The sequence below is a fragment of the Pan paniscus genome, chromosome 9, assembly GCF_029289425.2.
Source record: "Pan paniscus chromosome 9, NHGRI_mPanPan1-v2.0_pri, whole genome shotgun sequence".
NCBI lineage: Eukaryota > Metazoa > Chordata > Mammalia > Primates > Hominidae > Pan > Pan paniscus.
Window position 1 is genome coordinate 66,724,882 of NC_073258.2, and position 17,040 is coordinate 66,741,921.

At 45.1% G+C, this 17,040-nt stretch overlaps 1 long non-coding RNA gene across 1 annotated transcript; it reads left to right on the plus strand.

Annotated features, from left to right (window-relative positions):
- Positions 1 to 2,725: 2,725 nt before the first annotated feature.
- LOC103783329 (uncharacterized) lies at positions 2,726 to 12,525 on the plus strand. The gene is made up of 2 exons (XR_008620204.2): positions 2,726 to 8,353; positions 8,588 to 12,525. It is a non-coding gene; the product is annotated as an uncharacterized LOC103783329 (long non-coding RNA).
- Positions 12,526 to 17,040: the final 4,515 nt, after the last annotated feature.

Genomic DNA, 17,040 nt, shown 5'->3' on the forward strand with positions numbered 1-17,040 from the left:
GGCACAGGCAGCTTCAGGCCACTCTTTCACAGCCCTTCCTTTCTCTTGTCCCATGGCCACCCCCCCACTCCCAATCCAGGCCCCATGACCTCTGGCCTGGGCTATGGCACTGGGCCTCAGTGCCCTCCCCTCTGCTGCTTCTCCCAGCTCTGCCATCCTGCCCAGAGCAGCCAGACAATGCTTCCGGAAGCCAGGGCTTCTCCCAGCTCAGAAGCCATCCTTCTGCCCTAAGAGCCATGTCCATGGCCCTCTCCAGGTGTCCACGCCAGCCCAGACCTCACTGCAGTCTTCTCTTGCTTTCCTGCCAACAGCCGCACCCAGCACCCACCTGGCCAGTCATTTCCTCCTCCCCGCACAAGCCTTACCAATTTGGGGTGTGCAGGTGCAGGGCCTCTGTTTACCTATTCTGTCTGGGATATTCCCCACCCCTGCCCCTCATAAAAGTCTATTAAATCCTACACATCCTTTTTGTTGTTGTTGTTGTTGAGATGGAGGCTCACTGTCGCCCAGGCTGGAGGGCAGTGGCGCAATCTCGGCTCATGGCAACCTCCGCCTCCCGGGTTCAAGCGATTCTCCTGCCTGCCTCAGCTTCCCGAGTAGCTGGGATTACAGGCGCCTACTACCATGCCCGGCTAATTTTTGTATTTTAGTAGAGACGAGGTTTCACCATGTTGGTCAGGCTGGTCTCGAATTCCTGACCTCAAATGACCTGCCCACCTCGGCCTCCCAAAGTGCTGGGGTTACAGGCGTGAGCCACCACGCCCAGCCTGGCTTCTGGAATTTTCTAGCCAGAACACAGTCTCTCCTGGGCCCTGTTCCTGTTGTATCACTTCCTGTACTAATCTGTTCCCCTCATGGCTAGACCGAATGCAGCCTGACCCCTTGGATAAGCTTCCAGGAGAAAGCCCACAGGATGGGCAGCCAGGGTGTGAGTGTCCCTACAGCTAACTCAGGGAGATGTCCGGGGCCCAGAGGCCATCTGCCTGCATCTCTAAAAAGTGCTGTGGGAATGTAACTTTTCTGAGTCTTAGATTCTTCAATTGTAGCATGAGGGGCTACTTAGAATTATGGATTTTCAGGATTGGAAGAAAAATCTCAAGTTTTCTTGACCAGCTTCTTCGCAATGCAGGAATACTGCGGAACCCTAGGAAGGTCACCCAGCTTCCAGAGGATACCTGCGGGAATGGGAACTTGCTACCTAGAGGTTTATTCCACTCAAACACTGGGTGGCTCTGATCCACTATTACCAGTTCAGGAGAAGGCCCTGTCATTCTGCGGGCTTCTGTTTTAATCCGGCACTGTTGAGAAACACACCCCGACAAAGTGCCTGAAACCTTGTGGCCGCTACCCCCTTGTCCCAGGAGATGTGTGTCTGTGGGATGTGGGCCACACTTGCATTGAGGAAGAATGAATATACGTGTGTGTGTGTGTGTGTGTGTGTGTATGTGTGAGCATGCTCATGGAGGATGTTTAATCAGCCTCATGCTGGGTGTGCCAGGCCAATACAAACATCTGCCAGGGACCTGAAGCATGACTGAAAAGATCAGGGACACAAGAACGCGGCTGCGACTCCCTGAGAGCTTCATTGTTCCTTCAGGCCACTTGGGAAGGTTCACTCAGCAGGCGTCTCCCGCGGTGACTCATCATGGGGCAAGGACAGCAAGGGCTGAGCCGGGCTCACTACCCTGCACTGGGCAGGGGGCGGGTAGGAGGTAGAGGGGTGAATGCTCCATCAGAGCTGCATGGAAACCACAGGTGGCCTCCGGGTTTTCTCCCCTGTCTCTGTGGATGGCAGTTGGTTCAGAAGTTCTGAACAGACCTCCAGAGCAAAGCAGTTCCCAGTTTCCCACGCAGTACAGCTAGCTCAGTCCCATTCCACTCCATCCTGATGGGCATTCGAATTTACGTCAAGTCTAAATCCGTTCTGTTCCTGTGGAATGATCTGTTCCTGTGGAATGATCTGTTCCTGTGGGAGCTTTTCAGTATTCTGGTTGTGTGTGTGTGTGTGTGTGTTACAAATTCCAAAAAAGATACTATTCCAAGGTATTCATTGAGTCATTACTCAGTAGACACACATGGAGCTTCTACTGTGTGCCAGGCTCTAGTGATCTGGCAAATGACAGCTCTTTGCCTCAGTTTCCTCATCCGTCTAAGGGGAGAGCAACACCACCTCCCCCACAGGGCTGTTGTGAGGCACAGCACTCAATACACGTTACAGAAAATAAAGATGCACATGGAGGGGATAGACGGTTCTACAGACGCGGCCCCCAGGAAGGCATGGGGGACAGCCCGGTTGTGCCCCTCGATGTCAATCTGTCCTCCTACAGCCCACAGTGCTACAGCTGGGCTGCCACAGCCAGGCCTCTTGGAAGGATCCACCAACAGGCTTCAGGGCCCAGGGCCAAGTACATTACGCAGCAAATAGACCAAGGAAGGAACTAGGAGCCTGGAACTCTCAGGCAGGGGGTGGGGAATTGCTTTCTTAAGACACTTTCTCCTAAGAAAGAACAACAACAACAACAAAGACACTTTCTCCTTTATTCCCCTCCCCGAAAGAGAATTTATCTAACAAGGAATGCTTGCTAGAAGTAGAGGTGGGTACATTTAGAAGATGTTTTCTTGTTTCAGGAAGAGAGAATCTGTTTCCCCTACCCTCCTGCCCTGGTGATTCAAGGCTGCGATGGAAGAGGCCCCAGCTGCCTCTTCCGCATATCATTTTGGGAAGGTCAATGACACAGCCACTTCTAGTTTCTGTAACTCATTCTTGCTGGAATTGCCCTCAGCTCTCTGTGAAGTGACGGGCCTGTCTGCTGGGTTTCAAGGGATAATTTTACATGTTCTACAGGGTAAATTATTAGCTGTCCAAAACCCCCTAGAAAACAATGCTCTGTCTTCCATATCATAGAGCTCTGAGCTGCATCATCTCTGTAGGTTTTTTCCTGCTGTGGGGGCGGTCACAGTAGGTGAGGGAGCCTAAGTTTGTGCAGCAGCTACAGAAGGTCACATTGTTCCAGAAATCGGCTCTGGGAAGGTGGGCAGCCAGGGGACGGGATTGGGAACTGCAAATTCCTAAAATCTTTAGAAAACAAGAAAGTTTGGGCCGGGTGTGGTGGCTCATGCCTGTAATCCCAGCACTTTTGGAGGCAGAGACAGGCGGATCACTTAAGGTCAGGAGTTCCAGACCAGCCTAGCCAACATGGTAAAACCCTGTCTCTACTAAAAATATGAAAACTAGCCGGGCATGGTGGCAGGCACTTGCAATCCCAGCTACTTGGGAGGCTGAAGCAGGAGAATCACCTGAACCCAGAAGGCAGAGGTTACAGTAAGCTGAGATCCTGTCACTGCACTCTAGCCTGGGTGACAAGAGCAAAAAACTGTCTCAAGGAAAAAAAAAAAAAAAAACCAAGAAAGTTGTTTTCTTGGGACTGTCTTTGCCCTTCATTTCTGACCTGCATTTCTAGAGAGCTCTAGAAATGCAGAATTAAAGAAAAAATTACAGGATTAGATAAAATCAAAGGAGGCCTGGGAGGAATCCAGGTGCCATGAAGACTCAGCCATTGTGGCCTCTGGGCTCCAGGGCCGTAGATGAAGGATCTCTCAGAAGCTTGTCTCTTGACTAAGCCTGACTGGACTTGCTAATCAGGGAAGGGGTGGAGTGGATTCTGGCATTCTCTGGAGGTTTCTGGCCTGGCCTGAGTCAGGAGGATTAAGGTAGGGCCTTGCTGACTGTATGCTTGGAGGCTGGATGCAAAATTTTTGCCCTTTTCAGCACCCCGCCTTCTCGAAGGTACAGCCAGGAGGCCTAAGATCTTTCCTTTTTCTTTTTTTTTTGAGACAGTCTTGCTCTGTTGCCAGGCTGGAGTGCAGTGGCACCATCTCAGCTCACTGCAACCTCTGCCTCTCGGGTTCAAGCGATTCTCTTGCCTCAGTCTCCCGAGTAGCTGGGACTACAGGCGCCCTCCACCACACCCCAGCTAATTTTTGTATTTTTAGTAGAGATGGGGTTTCACCATGTTGGCCAGGGTGGTCTCGATCTCTTGACCTGGTGATCCGCCTGCCTCAGCCTCCCAAAGTGTTGGGATTACAGGCATGAGCCACCACGCCCGGCTCCAGCCTAAAGTCTTTCATGTCCTCTCCCCAACCCTTTGTTTACTATATTTTATAGAATCAGCATCATGGCTTCTTGCATGGAATCCTCTCATTTTACATATCTCAGTTGCTACTGGGAAGTTATTTGGGTTGGTGCCTGAGGTCACAGGGCTGTTTGTCAGTGGAGTAATTGCCAGAAACCAGAACCAAGGGCCTTCTATTTTTAGCCTGGGCTTTTTTGAGGGGAGCATGAGATGACTGGCTAAAACAAATTTGCCCTCTTGTATTTGTGTCCTTAGGCCCAAATGAAGTCTAGGTTTGAGACTAAAGTGAAAGGGAACAAACATGATATTAAAGGACTAGTGGAGGGGGCAGCTTCCATCAGACATTATGAAATTAAAAGGAGCACAGATGCAGTCCAGAGAAAAGGTGCTTGAAAAAATTCAGTGTTATGTTAAAAAGATCCTTAGTTCCAAGAGTGCTGAGAAGGCCACATAATCAAATATATTATTAATCTCCTCACTAAAGTACATGGCAATTTTAGGCTTTTTTTATTATTTCATTTTTTAGAGTTTTTTTTTTTTTTTTTTTTTTTTTTTTAGCCGTTGTCTTGCTCTGTCGCCCAGGCTGGAGTGCAGTGACACGATCTCGGCTCACCACAACCGCTGCCTCCTGGGTTCAAGTGATTCTTGTGCCTTAGCCTCCTGAGTAGCTGGGATTACAGGCGCACGCCACCACACCTGGCTGATTTTTGCATTTTTAGTAGAGACGGGGTTTTACCAAGTTGGACAGGCTGGTCTGGAACTCCTGACCTCATGTGATCCAACCGCCTTGGCCCCTTTATGGGTTTTCACATTTGTGGATTCAAACAACTGTGAATCAAAAATATTTTTAAAGGCCGGGCATGGTGGGTCACACCTGTAATCCCAGCACTTTGGGAGGCCAAGGGAGGCAGATCATCTGAGGTCAGGAGTTCGAGACCAGCCTGACCAACATGATGAAACCCTGTCTCTACTAAAAATACAAAAAAAATTAGCCGGGCGTGGTGGTGCGTGCCTGTAATCCCAGCTACTCGGCAGGCTGAGGGAGGAGAATCGCTTGAACCTGGGAGGTGGAGCTTGCAGTGAGCCGAGATCGCGCCATTGCACTCCAGCCTGGGCTACAAGAGTGAAACTCCATCTCAAAAAAAAAAAAAGAAAAAGAAAAAATTTTAAAAATTGAATCTGTATTGAACATATACAGACTTCGTTTCTTGTTATCACTCCCTCATTAATACAATATAAAAATTATTTACGTTGTATTAGGTGTTACAAGCAAACTAGAGATGATTTAAGGGATATGGGAGGATATCTGTAGGTTACATAAGGAACTTGAGCATCTTCAGATTTTAGCATCCGAGGAGAGGTTTTAGAACCAAGGCCCCATGGATACCAAGGGATGACTGTACAACATTCTGGCGGCTGGGCGCAGTGGCTCAAGCCTGTAATCCCAGCACTTTGGGAGGCCGAGGCGGGCGGATCACGAGGTCAGGAGATCGAGACCATCCTGGTTAACACGGTGAAACCCTGTCTCTGCTAAAACTACAAAAAATTAGTCGGGCGTGGTGGCGGGCGCCTGTAGTACCAGCTACTCGGGAGGCTGAGGCAAGTGAATTGCTTGAACCAGGGAGGCGGAGGTTACGGTGAGCCGAGATCCCGCCACTGCACTCCAGCCTGAGCGATAGAGTGAGACTTTGTCTCAAAAAAAAAAAAAAAAAAAAAGAAACATTCTGTAATCTGTCAAGGTAATGGAAATTAATGCAGTGACACTGACAATAATTTAAAGCATTTTAGGGCTCTTAACGTTCATCTCACTCGCTCTAGAGTGAAGGAGAGAGCAGAGAGTACAAAGCAGGTCCTAGGTCCTCCCCCAGATATAGAAAAACCGCAGTTGGAGAGACTGACAGAAGTGCTGGAGAGGAAGGGAGGCAGCAGGACGTGGAAAATCTGGGATTCAAGAACAGCTTCTGCTATTAATTAGCTGTGTGTCATTTCAGGCAAATCACAAAATCTCCAGGCCCCCAAATCCCCATTTGCGAAACGAGGTGACCTGCCTCAGTTTTCCTTCATCCAGCGATAAAATTCTACTAAAAAATTTCCAACCCCAGAGCAAGCATCAGGACTGTGCCTGAAGGGATCCGGCTGCATCTCAGTAATATTCCACTCTTACAGGCTTAAAAAAAAAAAAAAAGAAAACAAAAGAGAAGAAGAACAGTTTCACCAGCGTCAATTGAGAACAGCTGCTTCAACAGGCCCTGCTTTATGTGGGCAGGTGGGGACAGGGAGTTGGCCCAGAAAACAGGACCCTCATTTCCTGGAGCCCCCACGGCAGCTCCCCAACACCTTACACAACCTGCATCATTTACAGGAGCCAAAGGGGTTTTAGAAATCAACTTCATAGAGTTGCTGTATCATTGTGTTAGTTACCATCCTAACCTATACAGCGTCACTAATCTCTCCCCTCGGAGTTGACTGCCTAAAAACAAGCCATGGATACAGGTTCTAAAGACCCGGGGGTGAGGGAGCGGAGAGGGTGGGTGTCACCACCCCGTCCAGCTCCAAGCTTTGTGTGCCCTGGAACTCTCCATTTTAGGTCATTGCTTCAGTTTCTTTTCTAAAAAATTAGGCTGCTGCAAGGTCAGCCTGAGACCACTTCTGCCCCGAGAATTCTAGACTAGTAAGACCTGGTGACATACAAACGACGAAGATATTTTACAATAACGCCATGGCCCTTGATAGCTACACGAGGGTTGTGTTCTGATTTTAAATTAATGGATGACGTCGAGACTATATGGAGGAAATGACAAAGGACAGGAGAGAGGTGGGAAAGGAAGACCTAGACCGAAAATGGAAGTTGGGCAGCAGCTCCACGAAAGAAAGACCAGCCCCCAAGTGCAGTGACAGCGCAGAGTAGCGACCGAGAAGTTCCCAGGCCAGCTGCCACCCCGCCCCCATGCCATTCCCCAGAACAGGCACAGGCGTTAGGGCGGGGCGCGCGTGCGCAGTCACGCGCTGCGCCAACCGCCACAGCTCCGGGAAGGCGGCCAGGACCGGCTAGAGCCGGTTAGAACCAGTGGCGCCCGCCCACGAGCCAGCGCCTCACAAAGGGAGGGCGGCTCACGGCCCTCGCGTATCCCTGCGCGGCGCTCGCGAGCCGCCCCTCCCCCGGCCTTTGTCCCTGACGCAGCCCCACCGGTTGCGCAGTCCCTCCCCGCCCCCGCTCTCCCCTCCGCGGCCTGCAGCCCGAGACTTCTGTAAAGGACTGGGGCCCCGCAACTGGCCTCTCCTGCCTTCTTAAGCGCAGCGCCATTTTAGCAACGCGGAAGCCCGGCGCCGGGAAGCCTCAGCTCGCCTGAAGGCAGGTCCCCTCTGCTGCCTCCGGGAGCCCAGGTTTCCCAGAGTCCTTGGGACGCAGCGACGAGTTGTGCTGTTATCTTAGCCGTCCTTATAGGCTGGCCATTCCAGGTGGTGGTATTTAGATAAAACCACTCAAACCCTGCAGTTTGGTCTTGGGGTTTGGAGGAAAGCTTTTATTTTTCTTCCTGCTCCGGTTCAGAAGGTCTGAAGCTCAGACCTAACCAGGCATGACACAGAATCTGCAAAACAAAAACCCCTAAAAAAGCAGACCCAGAACAGTGTAAACACTTCAGGGTGTGTCCCTGACTGGCTGCCCAAGGTCCCTGTGTCTTCGGAGATAAAGCCATTCGCTTAGTTGGTCTACTTTAAAAGGCCACTTGAACTTGCTTTCCATGGCGATTTGCCTTGTGAGCACTTTCAGGAGAGCCTGGAAGCTGAAAAACGGTAGAAAGATTTCCGTGCGGGCCGTGGGGGGCTGGCGGCAACTGGGGGCCGCAGATCAGAGTGGGCCACTGGCAGCCAACGGACCCCGGGGCTCAGGCGGGGAGCAGCTCTGTGGTGTGGGATTGAGGCGTTTTCCAAGAGTGGGTTTTCACGTTTCTAAGATTTCCCAAGCAGACAGCCCGTGCTGCTCCGATTTCTCGAACAAAAAAGCAAAACGTGTGGCTGTCTTTGGAGCAAGTCGCAGGACTGCAGGCAGTTGGGGGAGAAAGTCCGCCATTTTGCCACTTCTCAACCGTCCCTGCAAGGCTGGGGCTCAGTTGGGTAATGGAAAGTAAAGCCCTGAACTATCGCACCTTAATCTTCCTTCAAAAGGTGGTAAACTATACCTACTGTCCCTCAAGAGAACACAAAAAGTGCTTTAAGAGGTATTTTCAAAGTTCCGGGGGTTTTGTGAGGTGTTTGGTGACCCGTTTAAAATATGATTTCCATGTTTCTTTTGTCTAAAGTTTGCAGCTCAAATCTTTCCACACGCTAGTAATTTAAGTATTTCTGCATGTGTAGTTTGCATTCAAGTTCCATAAGCTGTTAAGAAAAATCTAGAAAAGTAAAAGTAGAACCTATTTTTAACCGAAGAACTACTTTTTGCCTCCCTCACAAAGGCGGCGGAAGGTGATCGAATTCCGGTGATGCGAGTTGTTCTCCGTCTATAAATACGCCTCGCCCGAGCTGTGCGGCAGGCAGTGAGGCAGCCAGCGCAGGGGCTTCTGCTGAGGGCGCGGGCGGAGCTTGAGGAAACCGCAGATAAGTTTTTTTCTCTTTGAAAGATAGAGATTAATACAACTACTTAAAAAATATAGTCAATAGGTTACTAAGATATTGCTTAGCGTTAAGCTTTTAACGTAATTTTAATAGCTTAAGATTTTAAGAGAAAATATGAAGACTTAGAAGAGTAGCATGACGAAGGAAAAGATAAAAGATTTCTAAAACATGACGGAGGTTGAGATGAAGCTTCTTCATGGAGTAAAAAATGTATTTAAAAGAAAATTGAGAGAAAGGACTACAGAGCCCTGAATTAATACCAATAGAAGGGCAATGCTTTTAGATTAAAATGAAGGTGACTTAAACAGCTTAAAGTTTAAAAGTTGTAGGTGATTAAAATAATTTGAAGGCGATCTTTTAAAAAGAGATTAAACCGAAGGTGATTAAAAGACCTTGAAATCCATGACGCAGGGAGAATTGCGTCATTTAAAGCCCAGTTAACGCATTTACTAAACGCAGACGAAAATGGAAAGATTAGTTGGGAGTGGTAGGATGAAACAATTTGGAGAAGATAGAAGTTTGAAGTGGAAAACTGGAAGACAGAAGTACAGTAAGGCGGAGAAAAGAATAGAGAAGATAGGGAAATTAGAAGATAAAAACATACTTTTAGAAGAAAAAAGATAAATTTAAACCTGAAAAGTAGGAAGCAGAAGAAAAAAGACAAGCTAGGAAACAAAAAACTAAGGGCAAAATGTACAAACTTAGAAGAAAATTGGAAGATAGAAACAAGATAGAAAATGAAAATATTGTCAAGAGTTTCAGATAGAAAATGAAAAGCTAAGACAAGTATTGGAGAAGTATAGAAGATAGAAAAATATAAAGCCAAAAATTGGATAAAATAGCACTGAAAAAGTGAGGAAATTATTGGTAACCAATTTATTTTAAAAGCCCATCAATTTAATTTCTGGTGGTGCAGAAGTTAGAAGGTAAAGCTTGAGAAGATGAGGGTGTTTACGTAGACCAGAACCAATTTAGAAGAATACTTGAAGCTAGAAGGGGAAGTTGGTTAAAAATCACATCAAAAAAGGACTGGTGTAATTTAAAAAAAATCTAAGGCAGAAGGCTTTTGGAAGAGTTAGAAGAATTTGGAAGGCCTTAAATATAGTAGCTTAGTTTGAAAAATGTGAAGGACTTTCGTAACGGAAGTAATTCAAGATCAAGAGTAATTACCAACTTAATGTTTTTGCATTGGACTTTGAGTTAAGATTATTTTTTAAATCCTGAGGACTAGCATTAATTGACAGCTGACCCAGGTGCTACACAGAAGTGGATTCAGTGAATCTAGGAAGACAGCAGCAGACAGGATTCCGGGAACCAGTGTTTGATGAAGCTAGGACTGAGGAGCAAGCGAGCAAGCAGCAGTTCGTGGTGAAGATAGGAAAAGAGTCCAGGAGCCAGTGCGATTTGGTGAAGGAAGCTAGGAAGAAGGAAGGAGCGCTAACGATTTGGTGGTGAAGCTAGGAAAAAGGATTCCAGAAAGGAGCGAGTGCGATTTGGTGATGAAGCTAGCAGGCGGCTTGGCTTGGCAACCACACGGAGGCGGCGAGCAGGCGTTGTGCGTAGATAGAGGATCCTAGACCAGCATGCCAGTGTGCCAAGGCCACAGGGAAAACGAGTGGTTGGTAAAAATCCGTGAGGTCGGCAATATGTTGTTTTTCTGGAACTTATGGTAACCTTTTATTTATTTTCTAATATAATGGGGGAGTTTCGTACTGAGGTGTAAAGGGATTTATATGGGGAACATAGGCCGATTTCCGGGTGTTGTAGGTTTCTCTTTTTCAGGCTTATACTCATGAATCTTGTCTGAAGCTTTTGAGGGCAGACTGCCAAGTCCTGGAGAAATAGTAGATGGCAAGTTTGTGGGGTTTTTTTTTTTTTTTTTTACGAATTTGAGGAAAACCAAATGAATTTGATAGCCAAATTGAGACAATTTCAGCAAATCTGTAAGCAGTTTGTATGTTTAGTTGGGGTAAATGAAGTATTTCAGTTTTGTGAATAGATGACCTGTTTTTACTTCCTCACCCTGAATTCGTTTTGTAAATGTAGAGTTTGGATGTGTAACTGAGGCGGGGGGGAGTTTTCAGTATTTTTTTTTTGTGGGGGTGGGGGCAAAATATGTTTTCAGTTCTTTTTCCCTTAGGTCTGTCTAGAATCCTAAAGGCAAATGACTCAAGGTGTAACAGAAAACAAGAAAATCCAATATCAGGATAATCAGACCACCACAGGTTTACAGTTTATAGAAACTAGAGCAGTTCTCACGTTGAGGTCTGTGGAAGAGATGTCCATTGGAGAAATGGCTGGTAGTTACTCTTTTTTCCCCCCACCCCCTTAATCAGACTTTAAAAGTGCTTAACCCCTTAAACTTGTTATTTTTTACTTGAAGCATTTTGGGATGGTCTTAACAGGGAAGAGAGAGGGTGGGGGAGAAAATGTTTTTTTCTAAGATTTTCCACAGATGCTATAGTACTATTGACAAACTGGGTTAGAGAAGGAGTGTACCGCTGTGCTGTTGGCACGAACACCTTCAGGGACTGGAGCTGCTTTTATCCTTGGAAGAGTATTCCCAGTTGAAGCTGAAAAGTACAGCACAGTGCAGCTTTGGTTCATATTCAGTCATCTCAGGAGAACTTCAGAAGAGCTTGAGTAGGCCAAATGTTGAAGTTAAGTTTTCCAATAATGTGACTTCTTAAAAGTTTTATTAAAGGGGAGGGGCAAATATTGGCAATTAGTTGGCAGTGGCCTGTTACGGTTGGGATTGGTGGGGTGGGTTTAGGTAATTGTTTAGTTTATGATTGCAGATAAACTCATGCCAGAGAACTTAAAGTCTTAGAATGGAAAAAGTAAAGAAATATCAACTTCCAAGTTGGCAAGTAACTCCCAATGATTTAGTTTTTTTCCCCCCAGTTTGAATTGGGAAGCTGGGGGAAGTTAAATATGAGCCACTGGGTGTACCAGTGCATTAATTTGGGCAAGGAAAGTGTCATAATTTGATACTGTATCTGTTTTCCTTCAAAGTATAGAGCTTTTGGGGAAGGAAAGTATTGAACTGGGGGTTGGTCTGGCCTACTGGGCTGACATTAATTACAATTATGGGAAATGCAAAAGTTGTTTGGATATGGTAGTGTGTGGTTCTCTTTTGGAATTTTTTTCAGGTGATTTAATAATAATTTAAAACTACTATAGAAACTTCAGAGCAAAGGAAGTGGCTTAATGATCCTGAAGGGATTTCTTCTGATGGTAGCTTTTGTATTATCAAGTAAGATTCTATTTTCAGTTGTGTGTAAGCAAGTTTTTTTTTTAGCGTAGGAGAAATACTTTTCCATTGTTTAACTGCAAAACAAGATGTTAAGGTATGCTTCAAAAATTTTGTAAATTGTTTATTTTAAATTTATCTGTTTGTAAATTGTAACTGATTAAGAATTGTGATAGTTCAGCTTGAATGTCTCTTAGAGGGTGGGCTTTTGTTGATGAGGGAGGGGAAACTTTTTTTTTTTTCTATAGACTTTTTTCAGATAACATCTTCTGAGTCATAACCAGCCTGGCAGTATGATGGCCTAGATGCAGAGAAAACAGCTCCTTGGTGAATTGATAAGTAAAGGCAGAAAAGATTATATGTCATACCTCCATTGGGGAATAAGCATAACCCTGAGATTCTTACTACTGATGAGAACATTATCTGCATATGCCAAAAAATTTTAAGCAAATGAAAGCTACCAATTTAAAGTTACGGAATCTCCCATTTTAAAGTTAATTGCTTGTCAAGCTATAACCACAAAAATAATGAATTGATGAGAAATACAATGAAGAGCCAATGTCCATCTCAAAATACTGCTTTTACAAAAGCAGAATAAAAGCGAAATGAAATGAAAATGTTATACTACATTAATCCTGGAATAAAAGAAGCCGAAATAAATGAGAGATGAGTTGGGATCAAGTGGATTGAGGAGGCTGTGCTGTGTGCCAATGTTTCGTTTGCCTCAGACAGGTATCTCTTCGTTATCAGAAGAGTTGCTTCATTTCATCTGGGAGCAGAAAACAGCAGGCAGCTGTTAACAGATAAGTTTAACTTGCATCTGCAGTATTGCATGTTAGGGATAAGTGCTTATTTTTAAGAGGTGTGGAGTTCTTAAATATCAACCATGGCACTTTCTCCTGACCCCTTCCCTAGGGGATTTCAGGATTGAGAAATTTTTCCATCGAGCCTCTTTAAAATTGTAGGACTTGTTCCTGTGGGCTTCAATGATGGGATAGTACACTTCACTCAGAGGCATTTGCATCTTTAAATAATTTCTTAAAAGCCTCTAAAGTGATCAGTGCCTTGATGCCAACTAAGGAAATTTGTTTAGCATTGAATCTCTGAAGGCTCTATGAAAGGAATAGCATGATGTGCTGTTAGAATCAGATGTTATTGCTAAAATTTACATGTTGTGTTGTGATGTAAATTGTGTAGAAAACCATTAAATCATTCAAAATAATAAACTATTTTTATTAGAGAATGTATACTTTTAGAAAGCTGTCTCCTTATTTAAATAAAATACTGTTTGTCTGTAGTTTAGTGTTGGGGCAATCTTGGGGGGGATTCTTCTCTAATCTTTCAGAAACTTTGTCTGCGAACACTCTTTAATGGACCAGATCAGGATTTGAGCGGAAGAACGAATGTAACTTTAAGGCAGGAAAGACAAATTTTATTCTTCATAAAGTGATGAGCATATAATAATTCCAGGCACATGGCAATAGAGGCCCTCTAAATAAGGAATAAATAACCTCTTAGACAGGTGGGAGATTATGATCAGAGTAAAAGGTAATTACACATTTTATTTCCAGAAAGTCAGGGGTCTATAAATTGACAGTGATTAGAGTAATACTTTTTCACATTTCCAAAGTTTGCATGTTAACTTTAAATGCTTACAATCTTAGAGTGGTAGGCAATGTTTTACATTATTGACCTTATATAGGGAAGGGAGGGGGTGCCTGTGGGTTTTTAAAGAATTTTCCTTTGCAGAGGCATTTCATCCTTCATGAAGCCGTTCAGGATTTTGAATTGCATATGAGTGCTTGGCTCTTCCTTCTGTTCTCCTAGTGAGTGTATGAGACCTTGCAGTGAGTTTATCAGCATACTCAAAATTTTTTTCCTGGAATTTGGAGGGATGGGAGGAGGGGGTGGGGCTTACTTGTTGTAGCTTTTTTTTTTTTACAGACTTCACAGAGAATGCAGTTGTCTTGACTTCAGGTCTGTCTGTTCTGTTGGCAAGTAAATGCAGTACTGTTCTGATCCCGCTGCTATTAGAATGCATTGTGAAACGACTGGAGTATGATTAAAAGTTGTGTTCCCCAATGCTTGGAGTAGTGATTGTTGAAGGAAAAAATCCAGCTGAGTGATAAAGGCTGAGTGTTGAGGAAATTTCTGCAGTTTTAAGCAGTCGTATTTGTGATTGAAGCTGAGTACATTTTGCTGGTGTATTTTTAGGTAAAATGCTTTTTGTTCATTTCTGGTGCTGGGAGGGGACTGAAGCCTTTAGTCTTTTCCAGATGCAACCTTAAAATCAGTGACAAGAAACAAATTCCAAACAAGCAACAGTCTTCAAGAAATTAAACTGGCAAGTGGAAATGTTTAAACAGTTCAGTGATCTTTAGTGCATTGTTTTTGTGTGGGTTTCTCTCTCCCCTCCCTTGGTCTTAATTCTTACATGCAGGAACACTCAGCAGACACACGTATGCGAAGGGCCAGAGAAGCCAGACCCAGTAAGAAAAAATAGCCTATTTACTTTAAATAAACCAAACATTCCATTTTAAATGTGGGGATTGGGAACCACTAGTTCTTTCAGATGGTATTCTTCAGACTATAGAAGGAGCTTCCAGTTGAATTCACCAGTGGACAAAATGAGGAAAACAGGTGAACAAGCTTTTTCTGTATTTACATACAAAGTCAGATCAGTTATGGGACAATAGTATTGAATACCAGCTTTATGCTGGAGTAACTGGCATGTGAGCAAACTGTTGGCGTGGGGGTGGAGGGGTGAGGTGGGCGCTAAGCCTTTTTTTAAGATTTTTCAGGTACCCCTCACTAAAGGCACTGAAGGCTTAAAGTAGGACAACCATGGAGCCTTCCTGTGGCAAGAGAGACAACAAAGTGCTATTATCCTAAGGTCAAGAGAAGTGTCAGCCTCACCTGATTTTTATTAGTAATGAGGACTTGCCTCAACTCCCTCTTTGTGGAGTGAAGCATCCGAAGGAATGCTTTGAAGTACCCCTGGGCTTCTCTTAACATTTAAGCAAGCTGTTTTTATAGCAGCTCTTAATAATAAAGCCCAAATCTCAAGCGGTGCTTGAAGGGGAGGGAAAGGGGGAAAGCGGGCAACCACTTTTCCCTAGCTTTTCCAGAAGCCTGTTAAAAGCAAGGTCTCCCCACAAGCAACTTCTCTGCCACATCGCCACCCCGTGCCTTTTGATCTAGCACAGACCCTTCACCCCTCACCTCGATGCAGCCGGTAGCTTGGATCCTTGTGGGCATGATCCATAATCGGTTTCAAGGTAACGATGGTGCCGAGGTCTTTGGTGGGTTGAACTATGTTAGAAAAGGCCATTAATTTGCCTGCAAATTGTTAACAGAAGGATATTAAAACCACAGCTAAGTAGCTCTATATAACACTTATCCAGTGACTAAAACCAACTTAAACCAGTAAGTGGAGAAATAACATGTTCAAGAACTGTAATGCTGGGTGGGAACATGTAACTTGTAGACTGGAGAAGATAGGTATTTGAGTGGCTGAGAGGGCTTTTGGGTGGGAATGCAAAAATTCTCTGCTAAGACTTTTTCAGGTGAACATAACAGACTTGGCCAAGCTAGCATCTTAGCAGAAGCTGATCTCCAATGCTCTTCAGTAGGGTCATGAAGGTTTTTCTTTTCCTGAGAAAACAACACGTTTTGTTTTCTCAGGTTTTGCTTTTTGGCCTTTTTCTAGCTTAAAAAAAAAAAGCAAAAGATGCTGGTGGTTGGCACTCCTGGTTTCCAGGACAGGGTTCAAATCCCTGCGGCGTCTTTGCTTTGACCACTAATCTGTCTTCAGGACTCTTTCTGTATTTCTCCTTTTCTCTGCAGGTGCTAGTTCTTGGAGTTTTGGGGAGGTGGGAGGTAACAGCACAATATCTTTGAACTATATACATCCTTGATGTATAATTTGTCAGGAGCTTGACTTGATTGTATATTCATATTTACACGAAAACCTAATGTAACTGCCTTGTCTTTTTCAGGTAATAGCCTGCAGCTGGTGTTTTGAGAAGCCCTACTGCTGAAAACTTAACAATTTTGTGTAATAAAAATGGAGAAGCTCTAAATTGTTGTGGTTCTTTTGTGAATAAAAAAATCTTGATTGGGGAAAAAAGATGGGTGTTCTGTGGGCTTGTTCTGTTAAATCTGTGGTCTATCAACACGGCTCCCATAATTACAGCATAATCTTCAAGTAGGGTACGGACTTTGGGGGATTGGTGCGAGGGTAGTGGGTGAGTGGCCTACTAAAAAGCCCAGTAACCCCCACAGGAAAATAGGGAACTTCTTTTTAAGTAGCCTCCTTTCCACTATTTAGTAATTGGCTGTGAGCTGGGCTGGGGGAGAAATGGGGTGGGGTGTGTGTGTGTGTGTGTCATTGGAAAGCTCTCTGTAAGTTTTTTGTTTTTTTGAGACAGTCTCACTTTGTTGCTCAGGCTGGAGTGTAGTGGCATGATCTCTGCAAACTGCAACCTCCACTTCTGGGGTCCAAGTGATTGTCCTGCTTCACCCTCCCTGTAGCTGGGACTACAGGTGCACACCACCACGTCTGGCTAATTTTTGTATTTTCAGTTAGAGACGTGGTTTTACCATGTTGGCCAGGCTGGTCTCAAACTCCTGACCTCGTGTGATCCACCCGCCTGGGCCTCCGAAAGTGCTGGGATTACAGGTGTGAGCCACCAAGCCTGGCCGATCCTTTTAAGTTTTTAAACCAGTTAAGCTCTTTGGTTCCCCTTCAGAGTCCCAAGATCCTGGGTCACTCAGGATCACATTTTCCTTTAATCAGTTGTCACTGGTCCCCTTTTGTCCCTTTGAACGTGCTGTGGGATTAGTAGCAGCATCTGGCTGTTGGAAGGACTGGCTGGGATCTCAGGTGAAATACCCTCCCTGGCCCTCCTTACCCTTAAGATCTCCCTGAAAAGTCAGACCTTGCTTATTGGAGTTTGAGATGCATTCTAGTAAACCCAGACCTACCACAGAGAGGGACCCACATCTGAAGAATCTTCCAGCCTGGGGAACCTGTGACTG